Below are 12,391 nucleotides of genomic sequence, written 5' to 3'. Positions count from 1 at the left end.
ATACATAGCAATGATGTAGCCTTCTGCAAATCCATCAAGCTGGTTTTTGCAGTGTATGGAAAAATTTAATTTAATTTTAATTTAATTTAATTTATTTAGGACAGTGCATGTTAATGCTCCACTGCGGGGCAACCTGCATGTGGCCAATAAAGCCTTTCATTCATTCATTCATTCATTCAAAAATCAAATGGTAAATCTCTATATAAAACAAGCATGTCAAAATCAGGAAATTGTGTAAAAACTGCAACTATTAGATGGCATTAAGTGGCTCAGTATATCACTGTAAAGTATAGTAGACCTTGTAGTTCAGTAAAGTGTTGCAATGAAATAAAAACTACAAAATTAAAGCAATGAGTTGACAGAACTATTGGGCTCTATTAACTAAATTTGTTTTTCTTTTCTTTGCACCACCAGACCCTGATCATATATGACTAGTAAATGTAATGCCATGGCAACATGTTAAGCTTTGTAGAACAAAGCACCATTGTGGAGGTCTCCATTTTCATGTCTGAGCTAGTAGGCTACCTCAGAGCTTGTACTGGGTAAGCTAATCGGTATAAGTTTATACTATGCATCAGTGTAAATATGTGCATCTTCAGGGGTAGATTGTGGACGAAGTTGTGAAATATGTCTTTATGTGGATGCCACCTTTCAAAAAAAGCGATAATATACAGCGGTACAGGGAATGCCCGCAGTGAAAATAAGGTGAGGGAATCCAGTCAGAAAAGGAGGCATCAGCTGGTTACTGCTAATAGCCATAACCACTCAAAGAGAAAAAGCTAATAAAGAACCCCAACATCTCCCGCTTCTATTCCCAACAGATATCGCCAAAGAAAAAGAATTACATCATCTAAACATCAAAACTTCACAGATGCCTCTGAAGTATAGCAGTTGTCACTGACGGTGACCTAAATTCTCTTATTTTCATGTGTGCATGTTTTTAATGCACTTATGCTTGGCTTTCTTGGCCACGCAGAGCGCAGATGTCATCTTGCCTCTCTCAGGCATATTGAAGAGCAACGGCTCACTTTAACCTTTAAAGTTAGACCGAGATATGGTGGGAGAATCAAAGGTGACACACATCACTCTATGGAAAAAGGTTATTGAGGCATTAGCATTTAGTCCTCTCAATATTTCATTTTAAATGTCTTAAAGAGAGACAGGACTCATGGTAAAACTATATTTCCTTTTCTGTCCATTTCATTGCATTTTTTTTTATTACAAACTCTAAAAGTCTGTGCTTTTAATTTCAGAAAAACAAAGATTTTTCAGCATATACAAATACCTTCTGAAAATACAGGATTAAGATCGCCCCCTTTAAGATACCCACGGGTAGAATAAATTCTAAGTCACATTAAAACAAAACATATCTCAACTTAGACACATTGATGGGTTTTCATATAATGTGTCACCTGTCTGTAGTTTAGCCTTATTTTAGAGAAAGTAATTGCCTTCAAAGTGCAAAACAGTGCTTTACATCAAGACTCCCTTGTTAGCCGTAATTAGTCAGTCATCCTGTTTCAATTTCATTTCATTGTTTTTATACAATAGGTGGCAATATCAAACTAGGCAGAAGAAAGTAAAATAAATAAATAAAAATAGTAATAATAAATGACAACAAAGTCGTTGTCTTCCTTTTGACCATATTTTGTATTACTTCCTGGATGCACAGAACAGTCACAGAAAAAATGTGTTTCTTAATGTCTTTCTAAAAGGCTAAAGGCTGTGTTTGAATATAGTTATGTAGTATTTTTGCACTCAGCACTCCTGGCTGACAACCCTGCTCCCAGATCAACTCTGTCCAGATGGCATGGCATGGCCCTAGAGAACTCCATTTTTAATCCTCTTGGCACAAGCTTTGCAAAGCAAGAGGCTGAACGGATGCTTGGAGTCAGGCGTCAATCAGGGCATTTCAGACTGCTGTGTGGGACACAAAAGTGTCCCACGGAAGCATGCATAAGACAGAGGAAGAGATAAATCCATTGGTGTCATAAAAAAAAAGTAACTGAATGTGATGATACATTCTTACTGAATAGACGTTCAATATATTATGATGTATAAGGTTTCAACATTCCATTATGCTGTAGATATACAAGAAAGACCATACAAACACTGATTTAATGTTGTTAAATAGGAATTTTATTTCTCTAGATTTTCTTATTGTGTTTCACATGAGTAGATACATGTTTATGTATATGAGTTAAATATACCTAAAGGGGAAGAAGAGGATAAATAAAGTTCAGAAAAAATATACAAGCGATGTAAAAATTGAAACATTAAAAAGAATGACCAATTTAAAGAAAACATCTCTGATAGAAGTTAGAACTCCTTTTGACCAGGTTTGGGCTATTTAGACCACAACAATTTAATAGAAAAGCAGTTTGCAGTACTGCTATGGCAATTAAACATTTTTAAAGATTCAAAGAAGATGTGGCAGAAAGCCCCGCCTTGCATTCAACACAAATAAAGACGTAGTTATATTTAAAAAAGGAGATTTTAATAGTGAAATTTGGTTCCTTTGTGAACCTAATGGAAACCAAAACCAGACATGAACTTGTGCCATTCAAATAAAGTTAAATTTGTAAAGCTCCTATAAATGGCAAAATGTGCTTAAAAAACATTTCGTTTTGTGCTCAGGGATTGATAACTTATTATATTGATTTATTCTTTACAAATATTAAATGATGGTGTAGCTATAGTGGGCATGAGATTTATTCATGAACTTTTCTTTGGCCACCAGGTCTGATGTTTCATATTATAATGTTTTTATTTAAAAGCTTATAGATTAACAATGTGGTGTATAAACAAAGGCAGGGTGATATTTCAGATATTTTCAGTAATCTTTTTCTTTTTTTTGTAGAAATTTGTCCATATTACTTACAAAATATTTAGATTCATTTGTACTTCATTTTCCTGGAGCGTGACTAGGATGAAGAGGGTCACATAGAGAGGGATTTGTTGCAGGACAACAAGGACCCAGGTGTAGTTGTTATTAGAGGCTAAGCTAATGGAAACACCAGTCTGCTTCTTGCCGGATCATGAAGCCGAAGAAGAGGCGAGCCTGTCCTGAGGGAGGTCTAGCCCAGAAGTGGGCATCTGGAGCCTTTGTCTGCCTCCTTCACTCTGACTCACTGTATTTACTAGTAGGAGAGAGGCAGGCTTTATCCTCAGCACAGCACATGTGTAGATACGGATTTCTGTAGTGCATCAATAAAACTGAACCTAAATAACCTGTTTTTTATTTACCTGTTCTGTGTAGAAAGAATACTTGATCCAGGCTCCATCTTTGCTCATAGGCTGTGACATTCTCCCTTACAAAGAAACAATGATTAGTTAGTTTAATATATATTCCAGTGAGAAGCTATTTATGACAATAATGCAGTATACCTTATAATATAGGTTTTATTAAGAAAACATTTCATACCTAGACAAGGCAGTCTACATTCTAGTGAACCAATTTGAAAGCATTTTTTTTCATCTCTTTGCCTTTTGGAGTTGCATTTGGTTCTGAGATCCACATCCACAGTGTTAAATCACAGCGGAATAATCTTTCATTAAAGCTCTTCATATAAAGCAGGCTCTTCACAATCAAGACCAGAAGGAAAGTGAGGGGAGTTTTTAAGGAAAACTCAAATACTGAATACTGATCACAGTAGCAATGCTGCATTGATCTGAATGGAGACCTAATTAAAACAGCCATGTGTTTCAGAAAGTTGCTTGAACAGAGTGAGCCAGGGTCTGACAATGCCCCTGCAATACAGGTTGCCATTAACAACAATCAGTGCAGCCACTAGGAATGAGGCATCTAATCAGTTTCTCAAAGCTCTAATGCCAACTTAATGAAAGAGATTAAAAACGCTTATTTGAGTGAGGCCGGCACGTGTTTCCCTGATGTTTTTCCTCCTCTAGAAGAAGATAAAAGGTAATAATACAAGACAAATTATTATGGACCGGGATTTAATACACTGGAACTGGAACTCGTTTCCTAGAAGAATAGTACGAGTTGTATGAGAGAAAAACCCATAAATTTTGATTTGGAGTCGCATCAGTCTTTGTCTGCAAAACACAGATATTACAGAAATTGCCCTGCAAATAAAACCGGGTCACATTTTACTAGGTGGGAGTGAAAACTGTCTGAAAGTTTGGGTGATTTGACAATTTGATCAGCAATCTTGGCAAGTAATCAGCTCTGGCAGACACAAGCCCACTCCTGTCAGTGCCACAGGCTGCTGCAGAATGAGCCCATATTACTTGTCTGCTGCAAAAGCTGCGGGATATGTTGTCAGGCAAGCGTTTGGCAAAGGTTTGAACTAAGAGTGGGAAGGAAGGAACACATTAAATACTGTGGAGAGATGAGGCGGGCAGTATATAGGCTCCAGCCTGCAGAGGTGGAGGTATATTGAGCGAGTGAACGAGGATGATTTGAACAGCCGGCAGGGCTGTGGTGCAGAAACTGCCTCAACTCACTGCAGGCTCTGAATTGTGCTCTGCAGCGACAGTATATTACGTTTCCACGCTGTCCACCTGAATGCAGCCCGCAGCCTCATGCTTAAGCCTATTGAGAGCATTTAAGTATTTCTCCCAGACTACATAATTGTACTTCAAGCTTAGTGCTGTGAAAAGAATTCTATGTTGTTTTCGCATTTGAAAAGAAGTGATATACTTAAACATCTCTCAGTAAGCTTGCACTGTGATGTCATGTTTTGCATTTGTAAGTCAGTGCTGTGTAGATGACACAGTTCCTCTGATGCGGTCTGTGTGCCTGGCCTGTTGCAGTGGGGAAAAGTACTGAGGTCTGTCCTATTAATGGTCACAAGCCAACTTGGATGTTATGATGAAAACGAGAGACATGTAATCTCTGAGGGAAGAACGGTGCCAGGGAAACGGCTTTCCTGGATTTTAGATCCCTTCATCCCAGCTCTCTCCCACTGCCGTCACAGTTATTATTCCCTGAATTCCCACTGTGTGGCCAATCAACAGATGTGTTTAAACTGAATTTGTCATCTCTCCCAACAAACCCCTTTTCCCCTTAACTGGTGATATTGTATTTTCTAACAAATCACAGCTAATTCACTGTAATTGCCAAAGTATTGTGAATTGCAAAGGGTACTCATGTATCTGACAGAAATTATTTGACCTGCATCGAAAACATCAGGTGGATGATTTTGCTGTAGGCGATTTAAAACTGGTGTCGTTAGGAGAGAAATTAAAGGTAGCACTTTAAATTAAGTATGACCATTGTTTTCAGTTGTAAGTTTAATATTATAATTATATTCAAATAATTAAAATGCTGTATGATCTGTATTCCACTGTGCATGGCCCCTTCTGGCTAGGGTTGATTGTAATGATAAAATGTTAGTCATATTTAACACAATGTCGACATTTCTTTTGCTCCTGGTGGTCTATTAAAGAAATGTTTAAAAGTCCGTAAAGCAAATTTGACGTTTAGCCTGTCAGATTGTGAAACCATCTGTAAATACAAACTGAATTAGCATGTTTGTCTAACATGGAGCTAGTTTCAAGAGATAATGGAAAGGTACAAATATTAGTAACTCTTTTGTTTATGGTTGTTATGGTTTTCCACCAAAATGACTATTTACCTGAATAGTTTAAAAAAAAGAGAGGATCTACTGCTTTATTTTTACCCGAGCTTTGAACTTCAGCAGCTGATTCACAGTGCAGATCAATTGCTATTATACTGTTCCCTGTTGTTTTGTTTAAATAGGCTTCTTTTCTAGTAAGCACGAGAGGAACTTTAAAAAGTATAGTCGAGTAAATCAAATGAATTGAAAATATTATATGTAGTTCAATTTTTTTTTGCTGTCACTTAAGTATTTTTTCTTTCTTGAAATTATTGGATCACTTAAAGAAAACATTAATATAGGAAGAGGAGGAGGGAGATACGCTGCAAAGTTTCCCAAATGACCAAAGATGCTACAACTACATGTGCCTTTCCGTCTAATAGGCCACCAGCGTGCCACTTATTTATTCATTACAAAAAAAGAGTAAATAAAAAATAAAACATAGAAAATAATGAGCCCCTGCACATGATTCTCGAGCAGCTCGGATATTATGAACATACAAGGTAGCTGTGTGGCAGTTACCATACAGAGCCTAATTTGTCACTGAAGATGATGATTCCAGCAATTCTGTTTCAAAATTGGGTCAATAAATTGCTGTCAGTCTAATTCACTTGGCACTGTGTCATTAAAGCCAGAATGATTCTGTTACAGCTCTGCTGCATCCACCACACTTGGCAAGTGGGGCTTAAATTAATATTTAGTTGGACTGGTTTGGCTGAACACACACAGACACACACACATAGGGCAGATAAAGAGAGCAGGAGTTAGATTATTTAAAAATGGTGGTGCAAATACAAGCAAATGACTTCCTTCTCCTTCAGGAACTCTTTTCACCATGAATAATAAGGGACCCTAAAATTCTGGGAATAAATACATAAACTTCATAAACTTGTATCACCTGCTGTATTTCATTAGTGCAACTCGTAAACACACCAGATTGTCTGCAGCTAGTTGTTTTAGCGACTGAATCTGCCAGCTGCTGCTGTGCTTTATATTGAGCCGCTTCTTGTGACCGTAAAATTGTGTTAAAATTGTCCTAAAATGATTTTTTTCTTTTACAAATTTATCAAATAACACAGAATAGTAAGTTCTGCTTTAAAATAGTCAATTGGCCAATTGGATGCTAGAGTTATAGTTTAGAGGTCAGCATTTTATTTATTTATTTCTTTTTTTGGTAGATTCAAAGAAAGGATATTTCTTGGTTATATAATTTACATAAGAAAAAATAGTTACAAATGAATTGGGTGCTTGCTATAAATGCCACCACATTTCTTTCTGTAATCTCTACCAGAGGCTCTGCTGGGACTTACTGTTGCCTCTGAATGTGTAAGCTAATAGCAGACTGTCATTTGATATGGACTTTGGATAATTCATGGTTCATAGTGCTTTTCTTCTCTGACGCACATTTTTTGCATCATAGCAAGAAGGAAAGAAGCTTTGGATAGTGGAATCAGGCTGTTTCAGGCAATAGTGTGTGATCTCCTTATATGCAAGGGCATTTTTAATTTTCTCTTTGTACCAAAGGAAATCAAGTTTTTAGATGTTGTGCAGTTTATGTGTCGTTGGAAGCGGAAATCACAAAACAGTCTTCAATGTCAACAGGCGTGTATAGGACAAATACCGCCATTCTTGCATGAATGCTATTAGAGACTTGGAGATTTTAATCTGCATGCATTTTCTCATTTAGACAAATCCAAAAAACACACATGCACACTACATCTGAAGTAGACAAAATAAATTGGTTCTGCTGTGAATACTTGCAGTCTCTGCTGGGAGCTTATTATGTGGCACTGCACAACAACTTGAGTGGTTAAAGATCGGTTGTCATCTTTACAGTATTTCGACACATACTTCTTTCTGACCTGTCATGAACAGGTCCAGCCTGCCTGGTAAGGGGTCCAGTCATTATTGGACTTAACTTATGGTGAGCACAGCTACATGATCAAATAGCTTCTTTCAACAGGAGCAGGCAAAGAGTAGTTTTGGCAGCCTTAGGCCTCAAGCTGTTCAACCTTACGCTCACTAATTGCTTTCTGTCAGGAAGGCCAGAATCTGTCAGCTCAACAGTGTTCAAAGCTCAGGGAGGAACTCTGCTAATGAACAAATATAGGAAAAGAGAAAGAAGTGAATAACATATGAGGAGGAGAAAAGAAGTGGTGTCAAAAATGAATAGATTTTTTATTAATAAACTTTGGATTGGGGAGCTGCAAAACATTATTTGTAATATTTTCACTCATCAGTTACAGACTAGAAGAAAGTTTTCTGTGCAACTGATCTTTTTTTTTTTTTTTCATGATCCATCAATAGATTTGTTTTCCCATGGTTACAGAAAGAACTATTTTCTTTGAAACGCCAGACAAAAGTGAAAAAAGGTTTTATATGGTAGCGCACTTACAAAACAATCTGTTATTCACAGCATTTTTATAAAAACAAATTAGTGCCTGTGAATGACACATTAACTGTATATATTATATTACAATGTAAGTTATTCTTATTTACATGTACAATTTACATTAAACAGTATTTTATAAATGTACATATATTAAACACTACATATAATACAACTTCAGTGGTGCTTATATTGCAAGATGTGTGCAGTAGGAAAAAGAGCAGGTAGTAGCGAGTAGTGATGGGATTTCCGGCTCGTTTTAGAGAACCGGCTCTTTCGGCTCTGAACCGGCTCTTCGGGTTGTTTTGTTGCTTTAATTAATTTATTATTAACAATAATATAAAATTATACACAAAAGGAATTACTAATGTAAAAAAAAGTGGTTTTATTTATATATGTTTATATACAGTGGCCCCTAGAGACAAAGCATGTATAAACTCCAAAACACATTTCTAGCGTTAACTGAACTTCCAAAACAGAGCTACCTAGATCACTTAAATTACACAATTGAAAGCATATGTGTATTGTTTGTGTATTTATACACAAGCACTCATATATATTCAAATAATTAAAAAAAAAAGTTAATTTACCTGTTACTACCACACACCAAATCCGGTCGTTGGTACTTGCTGACTTTGGAGTTTCTACGTGCTCCAGAGTTCGTACGTGTTTTGGAGTCTTTTTTTTTTTCTGTAGGGGCCACCGTAAATATGCTTTTATTTATTCACTCCACATAAAATGTAATAAATAAATCATATAATACAAAAACCAACTAGTCACATTTCAACTTTTAACTATTTAAATTTTCAGCTTTTTCCTTTTAAACAAATTTAAAATGAAACGACACAAAACACTACAAACCACAACACAATTAAATATAAATTAAAATATGAAAACTAAAAGAAGATGCATATTCCGTCATATGGGCCTGCATGAATAAACTTTCTGAATCCTTTATCATCCGCAACTGAAAATAGTTGATTACTATACTAGTGGTGGGCGGATCGATCCAAATATCGATAGTATCGATCCCAAGTCGGGATCGGTATCGGATCGATACTAGCCTGGTTAGATCGATTCTTTACTTTGAGTTCTGCTTGTTTTTTATGCTGTGCTTTCGGCAAAAACGAAAAAGCCAGGTCGCTGGACTCGCCGCTCCTGTGTCAGCGGAGAGCAGGCACACTTTGCTCCCCCCCTCTTATGTTTCGGTGTTGCGCTGACACGTCACGTGACTTAGACACTTTGGGAGTTATTAAGTTGTTTACATATTAATTATATTTTTACCAGTTGTTTTTGTTGTTGAGAATTTTAATTGTAATTTTTGTATTATAGTTTATCAACAGTATTTGTTTTCATTTGTTTACTGGTTTGCGTGCACTTAAGATTAAAAAAAGAAAAAGAAAGAAAGATCGCCACCACGGCAGACCCGATGGCATTTTCATGCTTCGCCGCATCATTTATTCTTACAATAATCACACGGTTGCTGTAACAGTAAATTCAACAGCTGCAACTCCCCCACCACCAAACCTGCAGCGGCATCGCAGAACACGCCCTGCCACATACCCCCATCACCCGCTTCACCCCACCCCGCGAACAGGTGAAGGAATCGGCCCGGACCATCGGCGCCCCATGCCCCGGCCCAGCGACTGGGAAGTGTCCACTCTGGCGGTCGCCTGCGCCTCCAGCGGAAGCCCGGGAGCTGGCCTGATGGCCACCCATATGGCAAGCAGCGGCGGTGCAGCAGGAGTGGAAGTGAGCCAGGGCTCAGAGGCAGCTGGGCAGACGGCCGGCTGGGCAGACCATGCAGCCTGCGTGCCGAAGCGGACAGCATGCCGCCCTCAGGCAGGACCCCCGCGCACCTCGACCTCCATCTCCAGCTTGGCAGGTCCTGCTGGTGCGCCAGCCTCCGGCTCACCCCGAGCCGCGTGCTGTCCACCCTTACAGTGATCACCCGGTTGCTGTAACAGTAGCCTACATTCAACGGCTGCAGCCCTCCTGCTGCCAGCTGTACACATCAACACCAAAAACAACAACAGCACAAGCAGCGCACAGGTTTATAAGCCGGTGAGGCATGATTGTAGATGCAGTGAAGGTGAGTCCATCTCACCTGCAGCAGCAGACCACGGCCCGCCACAATAATAAAGCATTTTTTATTTAATTATAAATAAATTATTTCTCCTAATTATGTCCTGGGTTTTAAATAATTAATGATACAAAAAGAAAAATCACAAAAAACACTTAAGGTCATGAAAATTAATTGCGATTTAGCAATTCAATGAGGCATCTACCTTATTTATTGAAAAGTATTGGTATCGTCCAAAATATGCAGTATTGCACACCACTAAACTACACCTTTCTGATGTGACGTTGTTGTCCCTGGCTCTCTTTCTCTGTCTCTCCCTCCTGCTCTGTTCCTGTGCTACTGCGAGTGTAACTACCGTCCCTCCCCCCTCTTCCCAGCGCTTGGGGGGAGGCTTATTTGTTTAATAACATATTAACAAATTTAAAGAGATTTTAATGTAGCAATACAAAACTTATTATAATGACTTATTCAGCTGTCTGTTCATTACAAAGTACAACTGGGGTATTGATCTTTCTCTCTTTCCCTTTGTAAAAAATGAACATGATGCTAGATGTTTCTGTTCTGATGTACTAGAAGGGAAAAAAGCATCCTCTGCCCCTTTGAACTTCGAAGCATTTCACTTAGTGTTTTTATTTATTTTTTAAGTCATATCTACTGTTGTTCAGGATTCACTCATAACTTTTGAGTATATATTTCATAGCTAATTGTGTTATTTCTACCATCACATCTACAGTATGTAATGTTGAATTTCTAAGGTTTTTTTTTTTTAACAAGCAGCAAATTGAGTTATGTATACCTTATTTAAGCAAGCAGACAGCAAGAGCAATCAATAATAAATTGAATTATTTACAGAAAAGAGAAATTCAAGGTGAGTTCTAACATTCCTTTTTTTCCCCTTTAACTGAAAGGTACTTATTTAGAATCTGTAGCCACTTGTACCTGAACACATTCTATTTTTTTAACATTAGCTTGTCTGGAGGAGTGTATGACTGAACTGGATTGGTGCTGAGATTTGTAATAAGAAAACGGGAAATGCTGTGGTTATACAGGCCTGTCCACTTACTCAGATATCTGCCAAGGAAGAAGAATTGCTTTGTGAGTCATTCACCCTTACTGGCCTTCGATCACCTACGCCTTCCATAGTAGCAGGGAACAAATGCACTGTGCCTCTCGCAGCGTATAGCAGAGGAGGGCCTTTGAAAAGAATAAAGAGGGTCAGTTTGTGCTGCTTTGACGGTTTCCCCCATATTGCACTCTGTCTTACCATCTTGGTCTTCAGCTGGTTTCCACACAGAGATGATAAAAAGGAAATGGTCCTCGAAGAAGAAACATCCCATTCAATTTTAAATAATAAAATCACAAAATCTATTATTTATGCCCCAAATGTCCAGCTTGGGATATCAAATGCACTTTTGAAGTCTGTAAGGGTGTATCTTTTCACCTTGTTTGAAGTTGGTCCCACCAATATGAAAGGAGGTGGGTGTATACAGAGAATATCAAGCCGAGTACGTGTTTACTTATTTATCTGCTTCATGCATTTGCTCTTTTAGGACTCGGTTCACAGGAAGTGCAGGATGGACATCTGAGCCTTTTGGGTAAGGATATTTCATAAACTGCAATAAATGTTGTGCGCCAGCGGTAACTTCTTCCTCTTTGAAGACAATTCAGAACTCCTTTGGGAGTTAAAATATTACATTTTTCACCCTATTGAAATTGGATTGGCAGCTGGTTTCAAATTTATATTACTAAAGAAATGGTGACCAACGCTCTTAAATATTGTCCACACTCCAATGAGACCAGATTGAGAATTCCTCCAAAGTTGTTCCTCAGTTCCAAACGTCCAAAGGCTTTACTGTAGGGATCCTAGTTTTATTGGCTTTCTCCACTGACTTGCGTTTTGATTGACAAATTGACTCCTAATATTTAAAAGATCAACAAAATTAGTGATGACTCACCTTTATTTATTTTTTTTGCATAATATTGTCTTTGGTTCCAATAGTTGTTAAATATGTGCAAAATGTCCACATTTTCAAATCTTTAATTATACCATCACTTTAGGCAGGGTGTATAAATCCTGCAAGTGAAACTTTAATGCATGTAATCGCAGAAAGTTCTCTGATACTAACCCCATATAAATCTGACATGTCTATATTGTAGCTGTGCTTTGATTTTTTTTTTTTCCCCAGTAAAAAACAAGTCTAAAGACAAAGAAAGCAAGCAAGGTTTCGAATGTACTGCCAGGACAAATGTAGTGTTTTGTTCTGCTAAATCATTCAGCAATGATACAATTCATGTATTCAAGGCGCTGCTGGTTTTAGTGAATTTTTTATTATATGC

The sequence above is a fragment of the Pundamilia nyererei genome, unplaced genomic scaffold (genome assembly GCF_000239375.1).
Source record: "Pundamilia nyererei isolate P.nyererei 1_Seehausen unplaced genomic scaffold, PunNye1.0 scaffold00037, whole genome shotgun sequence".
In the NCBI taxonomy this organism is placed as follows: domain Eukaryota; kingdom Metazoa; phylum Chordata; class Actinopteri; order Cichliformes; family Cichlidae; genus Pundamilia; species Pundamilia nyererei.
Note: the sequence above shows the minus strand (reverse complement) of the source record.